We start from the raw sequence: 15351 nt of genomic DNA on the forward strand, positions 1-15351 counted from the left end.
CCCTTTTTTGCAATCAACAGGTTGTTTATTCGGTATGAGTCAACCGCTATTTGAGGTCTCAGTTTTATGGAAGCAGTTAATCATTAATTTCTTTTTCAACAGGCTCAGCAGAATTCTAAAATAAAATTCAGATTACCATTTATAAATTATCCGTATGCCTCTGATGTATTACTTAAAGGTAGAAACATCTCAATAATGTCTTACTAACATTACTTAAGCACAAATAGGATTAGGACTTCAAAATAATGCCCTAATCTTGGTGATTTAACATACGATAAAGAAAGCAGTTTCGTATGATTTGAACTCGTAGTATGAATTTGAGCGTAGTACTTAATACTTTTAATTAATTCTACCCTTTGAGCGTGGGCCTCACCTACTCATAATAAACAGAAAAACAAAACGTCACATTGGTAAATTATAATCACCGTATACTCATCCTGGTCCACTTGTAAATATTGAATTAATAATATTTATATTTCGAGCACACTTGTAATTTTGAATTCGTATCATTTTGTGAAGTGGTAGATATATTTTTCTTCACAACAACTCTTGCTTTAGTTTCCATTTTGAATAAGGTTACATCATCATCTCTTTTCCTAATGTGTCATACCTAAAGTTCTGCTAATTTCTTCTCCTTTCGTTTACGTTGTTTTCAGGGCAAAATATCATACTGAAAGCAACGTTTAGATGCTGAAACCATATTGGACTCGTAAGCAATAGCAGCTTAATCACCAATTAGTAGGGCCGATCCGGTGGCCCAAGTGGTTAGAGCGTCCGCCTCGGATGCGAGAGGTCCCATATACAAACCCCGGTAGAGTCATACCAAAGACTTATTAAAAATATTACTAGCAGATGCTTCGCTCAGTATGCAACATTAATACGTCAGTGTTAGGACTAGTCGGCCTGGTGTCAGATTCATGTGGCTGGGTGAGACATGATTCCCCATGTCTGCAGCATGATGCCTTAGTGTTAGACATCACTATAAACAACCACTCCAGATATTGCAGCGATATGATAGAACATTTTTAAAGATACGTTAAGAATCCAAATCACAAACACGCACACACCAATTAGTATAAAATATAATAATCCGTATTTATTTCATATCCAAACTGTGTTTGCGTTGGTGCTGAGCGCAAAGACCTTGTCATCTCGCTGTCAGTATTGTTTTCTGGATTTTGTAAATCGATATGTGCCATCGTGTCAGACACAACGTGGGCTGGAGGTAAGATAGCATTGGCTGACCTGACAGAATACATATTGTCATCAGAGTTCTTCTTCTCAATATAATGTTTAAACTTTCTTATCTACTTTCAAGTATCTTTCAATACTAGAAATTTTCTGATCAATTCATTCATTGCTGTCTGATAAGAATAAGCACATACAGCCAGTAAGTTCATCGTTGTATGTGATATGATTCCTTCCATCAGTTGGCAATGCTCTGCAGCACATGTTTCCGTTATATTTACTGTTAACAACATCTTTTGCAAAAGCAAGTGTGGGTTTTCCAAAACTTGGTATATCGTATAATATTATTCTGACCAAGTACAACTCATGTGGCATAATTCTTTGAAGCATCCTCCTTTGATGCGGGAGGTCGCGGGTTCTAACAACGCCGAGTCATACCAAAGACTTACAAAAGTGATACTAACAGCTGCCTCGCTAGGTGGTCAGCATTAAGAGGATAGTGTTAGGACTGGTCGGTTTGGTGTATGGAGAATGTGGCTGGGTGGGACATGATGCCACATGTATGCGGCATGACTCCCCAATGCTAGACATCACTATAAACTGCTACACTGCAGACATCGTGGCGAAGACTCAAATTGTCGAAGCTACGTTAACAATTCCCACCTTCACACACAAACACACACACACACACTCACTCGACTAAATATATGTTGTTTTATCTTCATCTTGAAGTATCTTGAATTGAATCAGATTAAATTAAATTGTCTCTATTTATGTTGTTGTTATCTAGTAAAGGTATTTAGACAGGAATTTTCTTACCTGGAAATAAACATGAACTGTACGGATTTGATTGAATCTGATACAATTTTGTCTATTAAACATCAGCTGGAAATTGTTAGTATACTCCATATTCCTAATTTCTCATCATGCCTGAATTCTCAGAAATAGCAGTTTTCTGAGTATTTCATATCTCCGTTTTAGTTGTCACATTAGTCATGGGATTGTCAACCAGTGCACATGTCGCCCTGTTCTTTGACAGAAAGAGTTCGTCTCCAGATCAGACTCTTAAGAAAAAAATGCAAATACTGCATGATATCGTGCCATTTGCCCTTCAATGCCCTTCAATGTCCCTTTCTGAAAATCACCAGAATATTTATAATGGCAATCCACCTTTTAAAAGTCTCTCACCTACTAGTCGCCTGCTTCCAGTGCTCGTATCGATTACATTTTGATGACATGATTCACATCCATTTTGACAAATGTGTTCATGTGAACGTACTGGTAATATACGTGATAAAACATTTATTTGTTTTATCCAACAGGTCTAATTGAAGGAGTCTTCCAGATTTCAATGAATAATGATAATGATTTATTTATTTGATAAGTAACTGTATTTATCAACATGTATCTGTATATGATAAACGACCAGAAAGTTATCGACTGTGTGACGCAGGTAACCTTAAAAGACAAGTAAGCATAAAAATCTTATCAATTACACGATATATCCACCAAAGTTCAAAAAGTGTATGTAAAGGTGATAAGTTATCACATTAGATAGTGTTAATATCCTTGAATCTGGGTGTACATGGATGGATAAATAGACAACACATGGATGTAGTAACTGAAAATCATGTAACATGTATTATAGTGGAAGACTGTAAGTTATGTTATAGCTGCCAGTATAAAGAATCCGTTATTTTGATAAAAGCGTCCCCTAAAGGAATATTCAGGTTTTACGGTAATTCAGCACTCAAAAGAAATTGTGGAGCAGTTTGACAACCAGTGTCCATAGTCCTTTATGCCAACTACAGCTTTTAGCAATGAACCGTAAATGTACTTTTCGTGTTGTTGAGCGGGGAAAGGAATTAAATTACTGTTTATCAAAGTAAGACACGCTCAAGGAAATAATCATGTGGAGGGGACACTGGTATATATATATATATATATATATATATATATATATATATATATATATATATATATATATATATATATATATATATATATATATATATATATATATATATATATATATATATATATATATATATATATATATATATATATATATATATATATATATATATATATATATATATATATATTATCCACTGCGGAGCCAAAGGGAGCTTGGTTCAATGAAAGCCACTTTCAATTTCTAACATAATGTTCCTCTCAATAAAACAGAAAGTTACCAATCTGAAGTAAATCTAATGATTCCTTGTTAACATTTAACCATCATTGTGCACACAAAACCTGAATCTGACCTTAATCAAGTAATTAAATTAACTTTTGTGCAAAGAGAATGCAGAGTCCTTGAAATCATTCATGCTCTATTAGGCATAACGAATTATATATACGACCATTTCTTCCTTTTAACTACAAAGTGTTAAATCCAACATACGGACTACAAATAGTCTCGTACTCAAAATTGGATTTGTAACTGATATAGCGCTCTCTCTCTATAATAATCAGGAAGAATCGATGAAATATTTACTTTGCAACTGTGCTGTTGTGAAACAGTTTTGGGAAGGGTTTTACATTTTGACAGAACTGAGGCTGGAGTGAATTTCATGATTTCTTAAAATCTTTTTATTTTGATTTGTTGATTTAAATGAATTTTGCCAATACAATTTTGTAAATCTTGTATTAATACTAACAAAATTTATACAGTTAATTCCAAGTGTAAAAATAAAAACAACAAATTTTCAAGAGCTCCACATTGATTCGATATTTCATGTAAAAGTTTAAGCTAATAAGTCTGACCTGGGAAATCCAAAACCACAAAAGTTATTTACTAGATGGAATCATATGAATACAAATTTTATAGAAAAATAAAGTAGTGACTACGAAAATGGAGTAATAGATAAGCGTGAATAATATCGTATTTTTTAGTGTGATTACTGAATGAAGTGTTGACTTTGAAAAAATAACCTTTTCTCTCCAACCCTCTTTCTTTCATGTGTAGGTATATATGTATGTACATGTATGTATATCTATGTGTATTTATGAATGTGTGTATATATGCATAGGTGCATGCATGAATTTTTGTAAAGGATCATACCGGTATATTCATGTTCTCATGCTTGTTCTGTAGAAATGCTAATAATGGCAATATATATCGATATGTTATCTCAAAATTATAAATGTAAACCATTTCTTTTTCTATTCTCTGGTTTCTCTCTTCTGTATTATCGTCCTTTCTTTCAGCTTCTTCTTACACCTTTCAGTGAGGGAAATGAATCGTGTATAACTACACACAAACATATCTTATGGTTGAAATGTTGTACCAAGATATATCTATTACATTCATGTATTATTTATCTTTATGTCAATAAAACCTTTACAAAATGCATGCCTATTTTTCAGTGTTGACTTTATAACATTGATTGTCATTTTGTTTCTCCTCGTTAACACGCTTTATGTACGATTGCTATTTTATATAGAAATATAAATATAAATTTAGAACATCAAGCATTTTAGCAGAAATTAACTTGAGAGATGTAACTATTTTAATAGCACTATCTTGTTCAGCTTAATGAGAAAATAACGTTTGATTTTTTTACCTTGGTGCCCATGTACGTATAAGCCAAAATCTTAGTTTGTCCTTGTTGTATCTCTAAGACAAATAAAGTACTTTTGGAGATTATTTGAACGGTTGGGCATACAGTTTAGTACTTTGTTATATTTTTCCCTACTCATTTTACCTCAGCCGTTGGCTAGGTTCTTTTAAAGATCTAATATAAAAAGTCAAGCTAGGCTTCTCTAAAAAACCCGACTTCAGTAATTCTATACAGTTCATCAGCTTTTGTTGAAGTAAAATATCACGATTTTGTAGACAAAAGAGAGGTGGCTTTATCACAGCGAATCTTACACTCACGACAATAAAACATCTCTTCATCAATTCCTACACCCTTCCACATACATATATAGTGATACAAATTGATCAAACATGACATGAGGCACAAAACGAAACAGAAAGAACACATCGAGTGCTATGTGCTAGAGGCTTAAAGATAACGGTTCAAAAAAGGGGACGAGATATTTCAAAATTTAGTATATAATGCACAAAATCAATTGTAAATCACTTTATAGTCATAATCTGTGGAAGAGCATTAGTTAAAATGATAGTGTCCTTAATGTACTTTTTAAAAAAAGAAAATTTAACGATATTCAAATTTTATTCAGTTTCGAGTTCAAGTGAACCAAATAAAAGAGAATCTTTAGAGATAGAAATACACATTTAATTATGACTAAGTATTATAGTTTTGCCTATGAGTGGTGCATCCGGTACAAATGAAAAAGAAACAATGTATTTGTACGTTGTGCTTGTACTCAATTATTGCATCAACGATTATCAATCAATGTGATTGTCAGACTGTTTCCTTATATATTTTATTCCACGTTGTTGAAGATCTCTACCCTGACTTCTTTTTTTAGTATGAATACTAGAATATTTGTCATCACTACAAATATTACAAAACGAGACGCTATTGCTGTTGTTTCTTGTAGCTTTTCTTGGAAGGGGGCTGGGTAATATATCTTTAATCTTTAACAATTGATTTCCGTTTTCACAGTCCAGTTAGGGCATTTCATATGAATAATCAAGACCTAGTGGATTGTTTTCTCAGGCATTTAATCTAGAAAAGTTTTACGGGTTACGCTTGTTGTAACTTGACGTTTCTACCACCGAAGGAGATAATAGTTCCTTTAACTAACTTTGGTATTTATTGTCAATACTTCTATGAAAAATACAGAGCTTGTGGGAATTTATTTTGTGAGAGATTTGAAAATATTGAGCAATTTATATGCATTTAAAGTATGTTTTCAATGTGTAGATTCCGTGTACATGTATTGCTAGAAGTAACTCCCAAATGTTTATGACTGTCAACTAAAGCAAGTAATTCGTTTTAGAACTTCGGTTTGGGAAAAAATGATATTCTCTTTATGCTAAGTAACATGACATGTTTTTGCTGAGTTAATCCTTTCTCAACATTGATTTGAACAGTCATATCAAAGTTTGTAAGTCAGCTTTCTTATGTATTGGCTATCTTGCTTATTTCGGTAAGCGCAAGAAAGACAAGTGTTGTCTGCAATAGGTCTGTCGAAGGAAATAGATCATAAGCAATATCTTTGACCGATGCGAGAAACAATAATTACCCCAGAACTGAATTTTGCAAAACCACAGCTGAAACTGACTGAATCGTATATTCCAATGTTTTCACAACAAAAACGGGTTGTCCTTGATCATGAATAATATAGGTGAGCCAATCATTCACCTTCTTCTGTTTTGAGATCCGCAAGGAAACTGCGTCACATCTGTTGCGTGATAGTAACTGGATGAGTCGCACACACTGTTCTCCGGTTATTTTCTTTGAAGTGAAATCACTTTGCACGGAAACCTCGACTCATCAAGCGTTAAGGAACTTAAGATTAGAGTAGTTTGATCTGCACAAGATATTTAATCCGATGGATCGCACTTATACTATAATCTTCCTATATTTTGTGTTATATGTTAAAAATATCGACGAAAGCAGTCGTAAGTATAACTGTATCTTCTTGCTAATTCAATGTAAAGTTTGGAGGTTGGTATTTTGCGACGCAGAGGTTATAGTATATGAGGCTTTCAAGTAAATTATTTGCAGCATATATTAATTTATATTTTTCAAAGCATGCAACGAATATTGTTCGTTTATTTGTTTTCTTTTTTAATTTGTGTTTATTTAAAATGCCACAGCTTGCCAGCAAAATACGGATATGTTTAAGATCGATGTATTTTTCTCTCAGCATATGATATTTAATTTCTATTTTCCACTTCGCTTGTCACGTCTCTTCCTTACACCGAATGTATCCTCTCACGTTTTATAGAAATCAAAATCTGAGTACAGTTTACATTCATAAAATTCGGTTGCATGTAGCACAAAGCACTAAATGTATTGAATATATACTTTTAAGGAAGCAATAACTCGAAATTATGACAAAGCTGCATTGACATTGTCATTTATTAGTACAGACATTGCATGATTAAGTCACACAGAGAATTGAGTGTTCTCTCTTGACCTTTTATTGTTGACTCTAGCGGTATTCAAGAAACATATTATGAAAAATATGCCATTAATAATGAAATGTGAGACTTGTATTGTGAGCTTGAAATCTCTTTTGACGATGAACCATTATTTTAACAATTAATAGCTGCTATTGGAGTAACGCTCATTAAAAGTGTCTATCTTGATCTACCAAAATATCTTGCATGGATTTCTGAAGACGTTATGGTCTATTTTACTGTAAACATTACCCTCATAACAAACCACCCCAAATTGTAATCTCTTGAAACTCTTGCGGCTTACGCTGTTAAGTCAGGCTTTCAGGCTAATGAAAGCGAAAGATCGAAGCATGTATTACATAATGACAAAACGTATGAAGTCATTTAACATGCTATCTATTTCTCTATGTAAAATTTACAAATTTATTTGACTTGTGGTAAATTCATCAAACATAAATCACTTACTAAACCCATTTCTTCTAACAAGCAAAATGAGGGCCTTCAAAAGATGAAGGCCTAGGGCTGTAGACTTATTAGCCTCTGGATTAATCCGGCCCTGCATGTTAAGTGTTGTTGCAGCAATATTAATTTGAGGTATGTTCGAACTAGTTTTTTAATATTCTAGGTAGGGGCATATTTGGTTTCCGTACCAATGACTGTTCTATTATAATTATCATAAGAAAACAAAACTGACAGCTAGAAATGCAATTACAAACACGGAGATTTAAAATGCTCTTAATATTGGCATCTTATAGTTTAAGTCGAAACTGGTTCACTTTCTTTTCCAGAAACTTTATTTTTTGTGTGTGCATGTTTGATGCTATCTATTTCAAGTTACACGACTTTTATTTCAGCTGATACATTTGCTTTCGCCGAATGCAACATTTCTGTCTACTGGATGTTAGGGAATATGAAAATCACAACCTTAAAAGCCAACATTCTTCATTCGGTTCATAACATAATTGCTGAGATTTCAGACGGTCATTGCAGTGTTGTCGACAATTCATCGGCTGACTGCACCATATCAGAAGGGGATCCTCAGTGTACCTTATCTTTGAATATATTTAACGTATCTACAGGTCAGAGCGGCAACTATACACTTCAAGAATATGCAGGAGTTGTACCAACGACTATCAGTCCCATAAACCTTATAGTAATAGGTAAGTCGTAAGATCACAAGTAAATGGGTAATTTTTAAGGATAGATCCATATCTAACATTCTGTGTTCTTTTCCCCTTATTCATTATTATCATTTTGTCTTTTTCAAGAGAGCACTAGAAATCTTAATGCAGCAGCAACCCAAATATTTTCCTAGCATGAATACTGCTAAAGTATTTAAGATGGAAAAATGCAAATAAACAACCTCATTTTAAATGTACATGCACTGGTATATTGAATATTTTCATATCATTCAGTTCATTTACTTGTCTGTCAATATTGCATCAGTTAAGATACACTCTGTGTTATATTGCTTGTAACGCGAGTCATATAACAGATGCAGTCAATCTCCATTGCCATCATGGTCAAATGTTGTGAATAGAACGGTTTGGAAATAATCAATATTAAAAACCAACTAAAATTCCTTGCCATGACATCTATGTAAGCGTGAAGTTCTTTTCTGGTCTTTCCCTGCTTCTTTCTCCGCCAACATAATGGCCGCCAAATGTAGCCTATCATATGCTAAACAAGTGGCGTTATATCCAGCAAACTAAACCAAACCAATTTCAGCGCTTGCATAAAATTCATTTTAGTATTGGAATTTATTTGGTTCATGGCGCAATCTTTAAATACGTTTTTCTACCATCTATAACTTGGGTAAGTCTTCCCTAAATCTGCAGCCCAATAGAACTTAAAAGTTAATGATGGACTTAAAACACAAATAGAAAATAAATCGCAGGATTATGTTAATCAAACAATTCTAAATCTGACTGTTTTCAAATAAGTCTTGCAGTCTTACTTTGGGATGATGGAGTATAAAGATATGAGGACATGACGGGAAATGCTTTTTCTTTATTTAACGTTTAGATTGTATTGCAAGAATGGTATATATATATATATATATATATATATATATATATATATATATATATATATATATATATATATATATATATATATATACATACAAGTTAAATTTTCTGGGTCTTTGTTCTACTGAGAAATCTTTTTTTCTCCGATAGTTATGGTATGTTCAAATAATAAGTGCCTTTAATTGAGTTCGTGGCTTTTATTAACGTTCATTTCATTCAGAAGATCAATACGAATGTGACGTCCTGTTTAAAGACATGTCTTATTTCGAAGTCCGATATAGTTAACATTTAAACTATTCTGTACAAGTCAAAAAACAATATTCACCACAAAAATAAACAATCACGTTGCTACTCGTTTAAGTACCATAACACATTCTGGTTGCCAGTTATTCGATTATGTCTGAAATATCTCCACTTTTCGTACATGTCATTGATAAAAGATTTACATGATTACATTTTGTAATTCCGAAAATTTATATATATATATATATATATATATATATATATATATATATATATATATATATATATATATATATATATATATATATATATACATATATGCTTCAGGAAAGCCGAAAATAAAGGAAATAGTAAAACCCATCCTTAACCAGACGTTTCAAATAACCTGCGACACTCATCTTGGATTAGAAGGTTTTGTGTATAAGTGGAGAATAAATGGTACAGAGATAACAACCCCCAGCAAGGACAATGCATACAAAATCACCAGTTTGGGCGTGGACGACAACTTCAAACACGTTACATGTCAAGTATGCTTGAACGAAACAGCAAGTAACTTCTCAAGTATGATCTGCGAACGTGAAGCCTGTTCAATGGAGAGTGATATATATATAACTCAAGCAATGTGTAAGTTCATTAAAGTTCATAAATAGATGTGAATATTGCTTCAGCTTCATCGTCTACCAAATCTGCTTGAATTTTTATATCTTGTAGGAACATTGTCTTGCACAAGCTTAAGTTACTTTTTGTGGAATTGTGTTCAGGAAATATGCCCTGCAACATAAGAATTTTAAATGCCTTTATTGCAAGCCTGCGGAAAAGTTTTAAAGTCAGTGTGGCAAAATACAGGGAAGTATGAAGACCTGTCGATAAACCATACAAACATATGAAGACCTATAGATTAGGGCATGAGACATTAACTAAATAGATGCATACATTATTCATGCAACCTATCGTCCTTCCTGGTAAGGTACATGATGCCCTTGCATTTGTTCCGAATTAGATTTCGAGATCTGATTGACAGGTAGACATTGGAAACTACTTAAAATAAATTATTGACAACTGAAGCTTAATACCTGTTTGATATCTGTCGCTTGTAATTGCAATTACCTACTGAAACCTATCTTATAATCTTGTCAACAAATTAGGAAATATTTAACTTTCAAAGGTTTATTTAGAATTAATATATAATAAGCTGGTACTTTCCCGAGTATTACATCATCAAACTGAAAACTCTACTAGCGAACTGCCGGCTTGCTACATCAAATTATGGCTATGTATCTTGAAGGATTACTTCAGTAAGGAATACATTCACTTAGAATCTTGGAAGACCTGAAAACTTTGTAAACTTCAAACCATATTAATACTTTTTCTTGAATCATGTAAATATCACTACAGAAATGCCCTGTTACAATTTTATCAGATCAGAAAGAACAAGCAGAAATCAGCTTGAATACTTACCTTATACATTATGCTCGGAGTGATAGTTGCACTTGTTGTTTTCAAAGATTGAAAATTGGAACTCCATTGTACCATATATGCTGCCAAATCTTCGCAAAACCGAAGTGACACAATTTCAATACTAATAGGATAAAACTGTCTCTAAAACAAATTTTGCTTAGTGTTGCATTAATGTCGCTGTAGTGGCTCAACGAAATGATTAAGGTGAAGAAATTGGTCTTTAATATCAAAATATTTCCGATGTAAGAAGTTAACCATTTTGTCGTATAGTAAATGCTTTTTGTGTTTGCAGTGCCAGCGTTATTGGTGCCGATAAACTCGAATAGATCATCGTGTGTGTGTGTGTGTGTGTGTGTGTGTGAGAGAGAGAGAGAGAGAGAGAGAGAGAGAGACTAGTATTTTAATATAAAATAACAGGCAGTATGTAAAAAATGAAAAACTGTTACCTACAAAGTTCTTCAAATTCGTCAAAATGACGACAATTGAAAAATAATGTCTCTTTCGTACAATGATAAACTTGTTGCTAGTGTAGGTCTATTTTTTATGTATAACAGAACGTTGTCTATCTCACACAATTTATGCTTATAAATCAGTCGCCGACACATATAAGATGCGAATGTATAGATTTAAAAAGGAAATAACGTTTGAAAACATTTTACTTACCTTTAAAGAAATTTTACAGTTCTTCCGCTGGAACTTTTTGTTGTAGTCAACATTCGCCTTCGTAAGTACAGACTGTACATATTTTAAATAGAAATAAATCCTGAAGCAATACGCAGAATCAAGACTCAAACAAAACTGTTTATTCAAAATATGCTATCACCAGCGGAATGTGCCGGTGTGACATAATTCTGTCAGTCTCGGAATACTGGGAAGGAAAGCCAGCATGGCGTGGCCCTCTGATAATTAATTTTCGTCCTTTGTCTTTATTATCTAATTAGCCACTGCTATACAATGTATAAGAGCTTTGAATGTAACGAGGATTATTACCGTGATAATAAGTTTGAAAGCCAGATTTTATCTTTAGTGTAACTACCAGAACATACTGAAGTTTGGTACCATCACAAATGAAACGAGCAATCGAAACGACGTCGGCTTTTCCGTCAAATCAGGGAAAACAAAGTTTCTATTAGTGAAGAGAACGTGATTGCATTCCCTCAAAGTACTTTATGAGAACCACTAAACACTTTCTCAGTCTGATTATCCAATAATTAAATGTATTTTGTATTCGTTTCTTTGCATGTTGTTCATACACTGGAAAACTCATTTCCAACTGTATGAGGTTTTCTGTCGTATACCGCACAATACATCTTTGATAACGGAATTAATCCGTAAATACTTTGGACCTAAATCAAAGTTGAATGGAAGATGTGGCACAATTTCGAAGATGCGCTCCTTTTGGTAGTCTGTCAGGAAGTTGTTTTAATGCTTCGGTTCGTTGCCATGGATTTAATGGAGACGTTGGGTACCATTGCGCAGACGGGGTGGTACGGTAGCGCTCTATAACTTTTGACAAGCCAAGACCTTGGGGACATAACAGTTTCCAGCGACACTAACAGGGTCGAACAAAGGTGCCTGGTCAAATGGACCTATTGCATTGAAAATTAGTTTGACTACATCCCGTCTTTTGTGGTCTCTACTCATTTTCTCCGATCCGAACATTATTATTTTCTCTCCAAGAAAGTAAATGCATATTTCAGCACATTTGACAATCGCATTCAATTGTGTATGGTAATTATTTTTATATCCGGTGAGCAGATGTTCGGCGATTTCAAACCCGAATCTGGTTTTGATCATTTATCTCATAATGTGATAACTATTTTGCACAATCCTTGATGAGTTTCAAATGATTCTTCAGTATATTAAAGCTGATGAACAATTAATACAGTGTTTACAGAAATATATTCTACTTCTACTGTGCCAAAATTTTACTATCAAATGCGCATCTTCTTAGAATAATCTCCGACTGACAAAAGTTAGTATGTGTTAAATTACATAGTTATTGACAACAAACGTCTTAATTCTATTCAACTAAGTATTGAATTCGGTCCCTGTAAAGAGCAAATTTGTAGAGTAGTTAAATGATTATTTTTTTAAAAGAAAGAAGCAAAAAACTCTTTTGGTCTTTTCAGTACTAATGTAAATTCTTTGTCTTCCTATAAAATCTATATCGGAGTAGATATCCTGTTAATATCCTGTTATCCAGGCCATCAGAGTCATCGGACACATCGTTTCCGTCCGCTAGCACTATAAATCGCAAATCTTGAAAATTTGAGACCTAGCCCTGGAATATCTAAATATAATTGCCAATACATACATACATACATATATATATATATATATATATATATATATATATATATATATATATATATATATATATATATATATATATATATATATATATATATATATATATATATATATATATATATTGGACCTTGTTCAAACAAGATAGTTCAAAGTTATCGACGGTATCACGGACTTCGAAAGTGTGCCACGGGGTTAGGCGACAATGATCTGAAAAAACACATGGTAAATAATAGAAAATAAGAAGAAATATGCAAAGCCTGAAAGAAGAGACTTAGTGTACCTATTGTCTTGCCTAAACGAACCAAAACCTATACCATTTGGTCTATGCTCACATAATCTAAAGATGATGCTAAAAAGTCGCTGGTATATGCATTCGTGTAACAGACACAACCGCATATTGCATTTCTCTATAAGAAGCTCTATATATCATGATTTCTGAAGTAGGAATCCGTGTAATAGTGCACGTAGATGAGAAGTAATTACGGGGTGGATCTTGGGTGTGTCTTGCTCTTTACTTTTTTCCATTTAAGGTCTAAAATTACTCTTCAGAGTAAATTAGTTAAGAAACATGAAACAATAGAATAGCGAAAACGAAGGTTTTTTAATAAGGTAAATATCGGAATACACTAGTTTCTTTCCGATGCGAGTCAAATACCTATGAGACTCGGACGCAATATTTGTGATACATCCCAAACGTGTTAAGTTTTTGACGAACGAACATCTGGTTAAATACACGAAATATAGCTTCATAATAAATTATAGACATCGGAAATAACGTTTCAACAATCAGTGAAATGCCTCCACTTTGTAATTTGCATTGTACTATTTTGGAACTTTTGTATAAAGTAGTGTCAAATAATTCAGCTTATTTAGCCTTAAACCACTGGCTACGTTGTTATTAGTGATGACACTTCTCCGATTCGTTTCGACGCTATCATGAATCACAACAATGGACATAACGGAAATTCAAAATGGCCACAATTTACATTGGACTACTATTTTGAGCATTCAGCGCAAATGTTGAAGAGGTTCAGAGTGCCTAGACCATTGAGTAATCTACTTCGACTAAATTTTTACATGGGGGTGCTCGAGCTTCGCCATACAAGAGTTTTGTATTTACTGCCATGCGTCCTAAATTGGCGATTCCTGGAGTGCAATAATTGGTTGTTAGTTGTTGAGACCAAATACATTTTAGCAATTTATTCCTTACAAAGTTGCAAGAATAATAATACAAAGTAAAATACACCATCCGCATATAAAAGATAATTTTGTAGAATATTCAGCGTCAGAGTGTTTAATGTTTGTAATGTATTTGAATGGTATTTCTTACATTTAATTTTTAAAGAGATTTTATACAGACGTAACTAACAATATTGGAATACAGTTTAATAACGATCCAAATTTCTCGCTAACAAGATCAGTTCTTTGATGTTAAAATGTGGATTTCCTTTCCTTGTAACTTACTTTCAGATGGACCTAACAATATATCCTTGAATCTCAGCGAAAGCAATTTTTACCTCAGGGATCATGAATTTTTCGCAGTCGATTGTTTTGCGAATTGCAGTCCAAATTGCACATTCCAGTGGAAGGGTCAAGACATTATCGATAGCAAACAATTAGTCATCACCAGCTTTCGGTCAGTAATGGCTGGACAGTACACATGCCATGTTACAAATCAAGAAACAAATATTACATCAAAGTCGAATACAATTGTCCTTCATCACTTGAAAGGTAAGTCGCATTAAAAGTAATTTAGACCGCATTTCTATCCATTGATACTCAGTATTCAGGGATTAATTACGAGGGGTCTTCTTTCATTGATTCCAAAGCAATCTAGATTCAGCAACAGCAAAAACAAAATTGATATTTTAAAAATCAATCATGTAATAGTTAAGATATAAAAAGATGAACGGAGAAACAATGTGTATGTGTGTGTGTGAGTGTGTGCGTGTCTGATTTCGAGTTTTAACGTAGCTTTAAGAATTTTTCAGTCATATCGCTACGATGTCTGCAGTGTGGCAGTTTATAGTGATGTCTATCATTGAGGCATCATGCCGCAGACATGTAGCATGATGT

General features: G+C 33.4%; 1 long non-coding RNA gene across 1 annotated transcript; it reads left to right on the plus strand.

Moving 5' to 3' along the window:
* Positions 1-8095: 8095 nt before the first annotated feature.
* Positions 8096-15000, plus strand: LOC149793550 (uncharacterized). The gene is made up of 3 exons (XR_016422574.1): positions 8096-8391; positions 9832-10128; positions 14746-15000. It is a non-coding gene; the product is annotated as an uncharacterized LOC149793550 (long non-coding RNA).
* The last annotated feature ends 351 nt before the right edge of the window (positions 15001-15351 follow it).

This window comes from Sinohyriopsis cumingii, chromosome 8 (genome assembly GCF_028554795.1).
Source record: "Sinohyriopsis cumingii isolate HCF-2022 chromosome 8, ASM2855479v2, whole genome shotgun sequence".
Classification (NCBI taxonomy): domain Eukaryota; kingdom Metazoa; phylum Mollusca; class Bivalvia; order Unionida; family Unionidae; genus Sinohyriopsis; species Sinohyriopsis cumingii.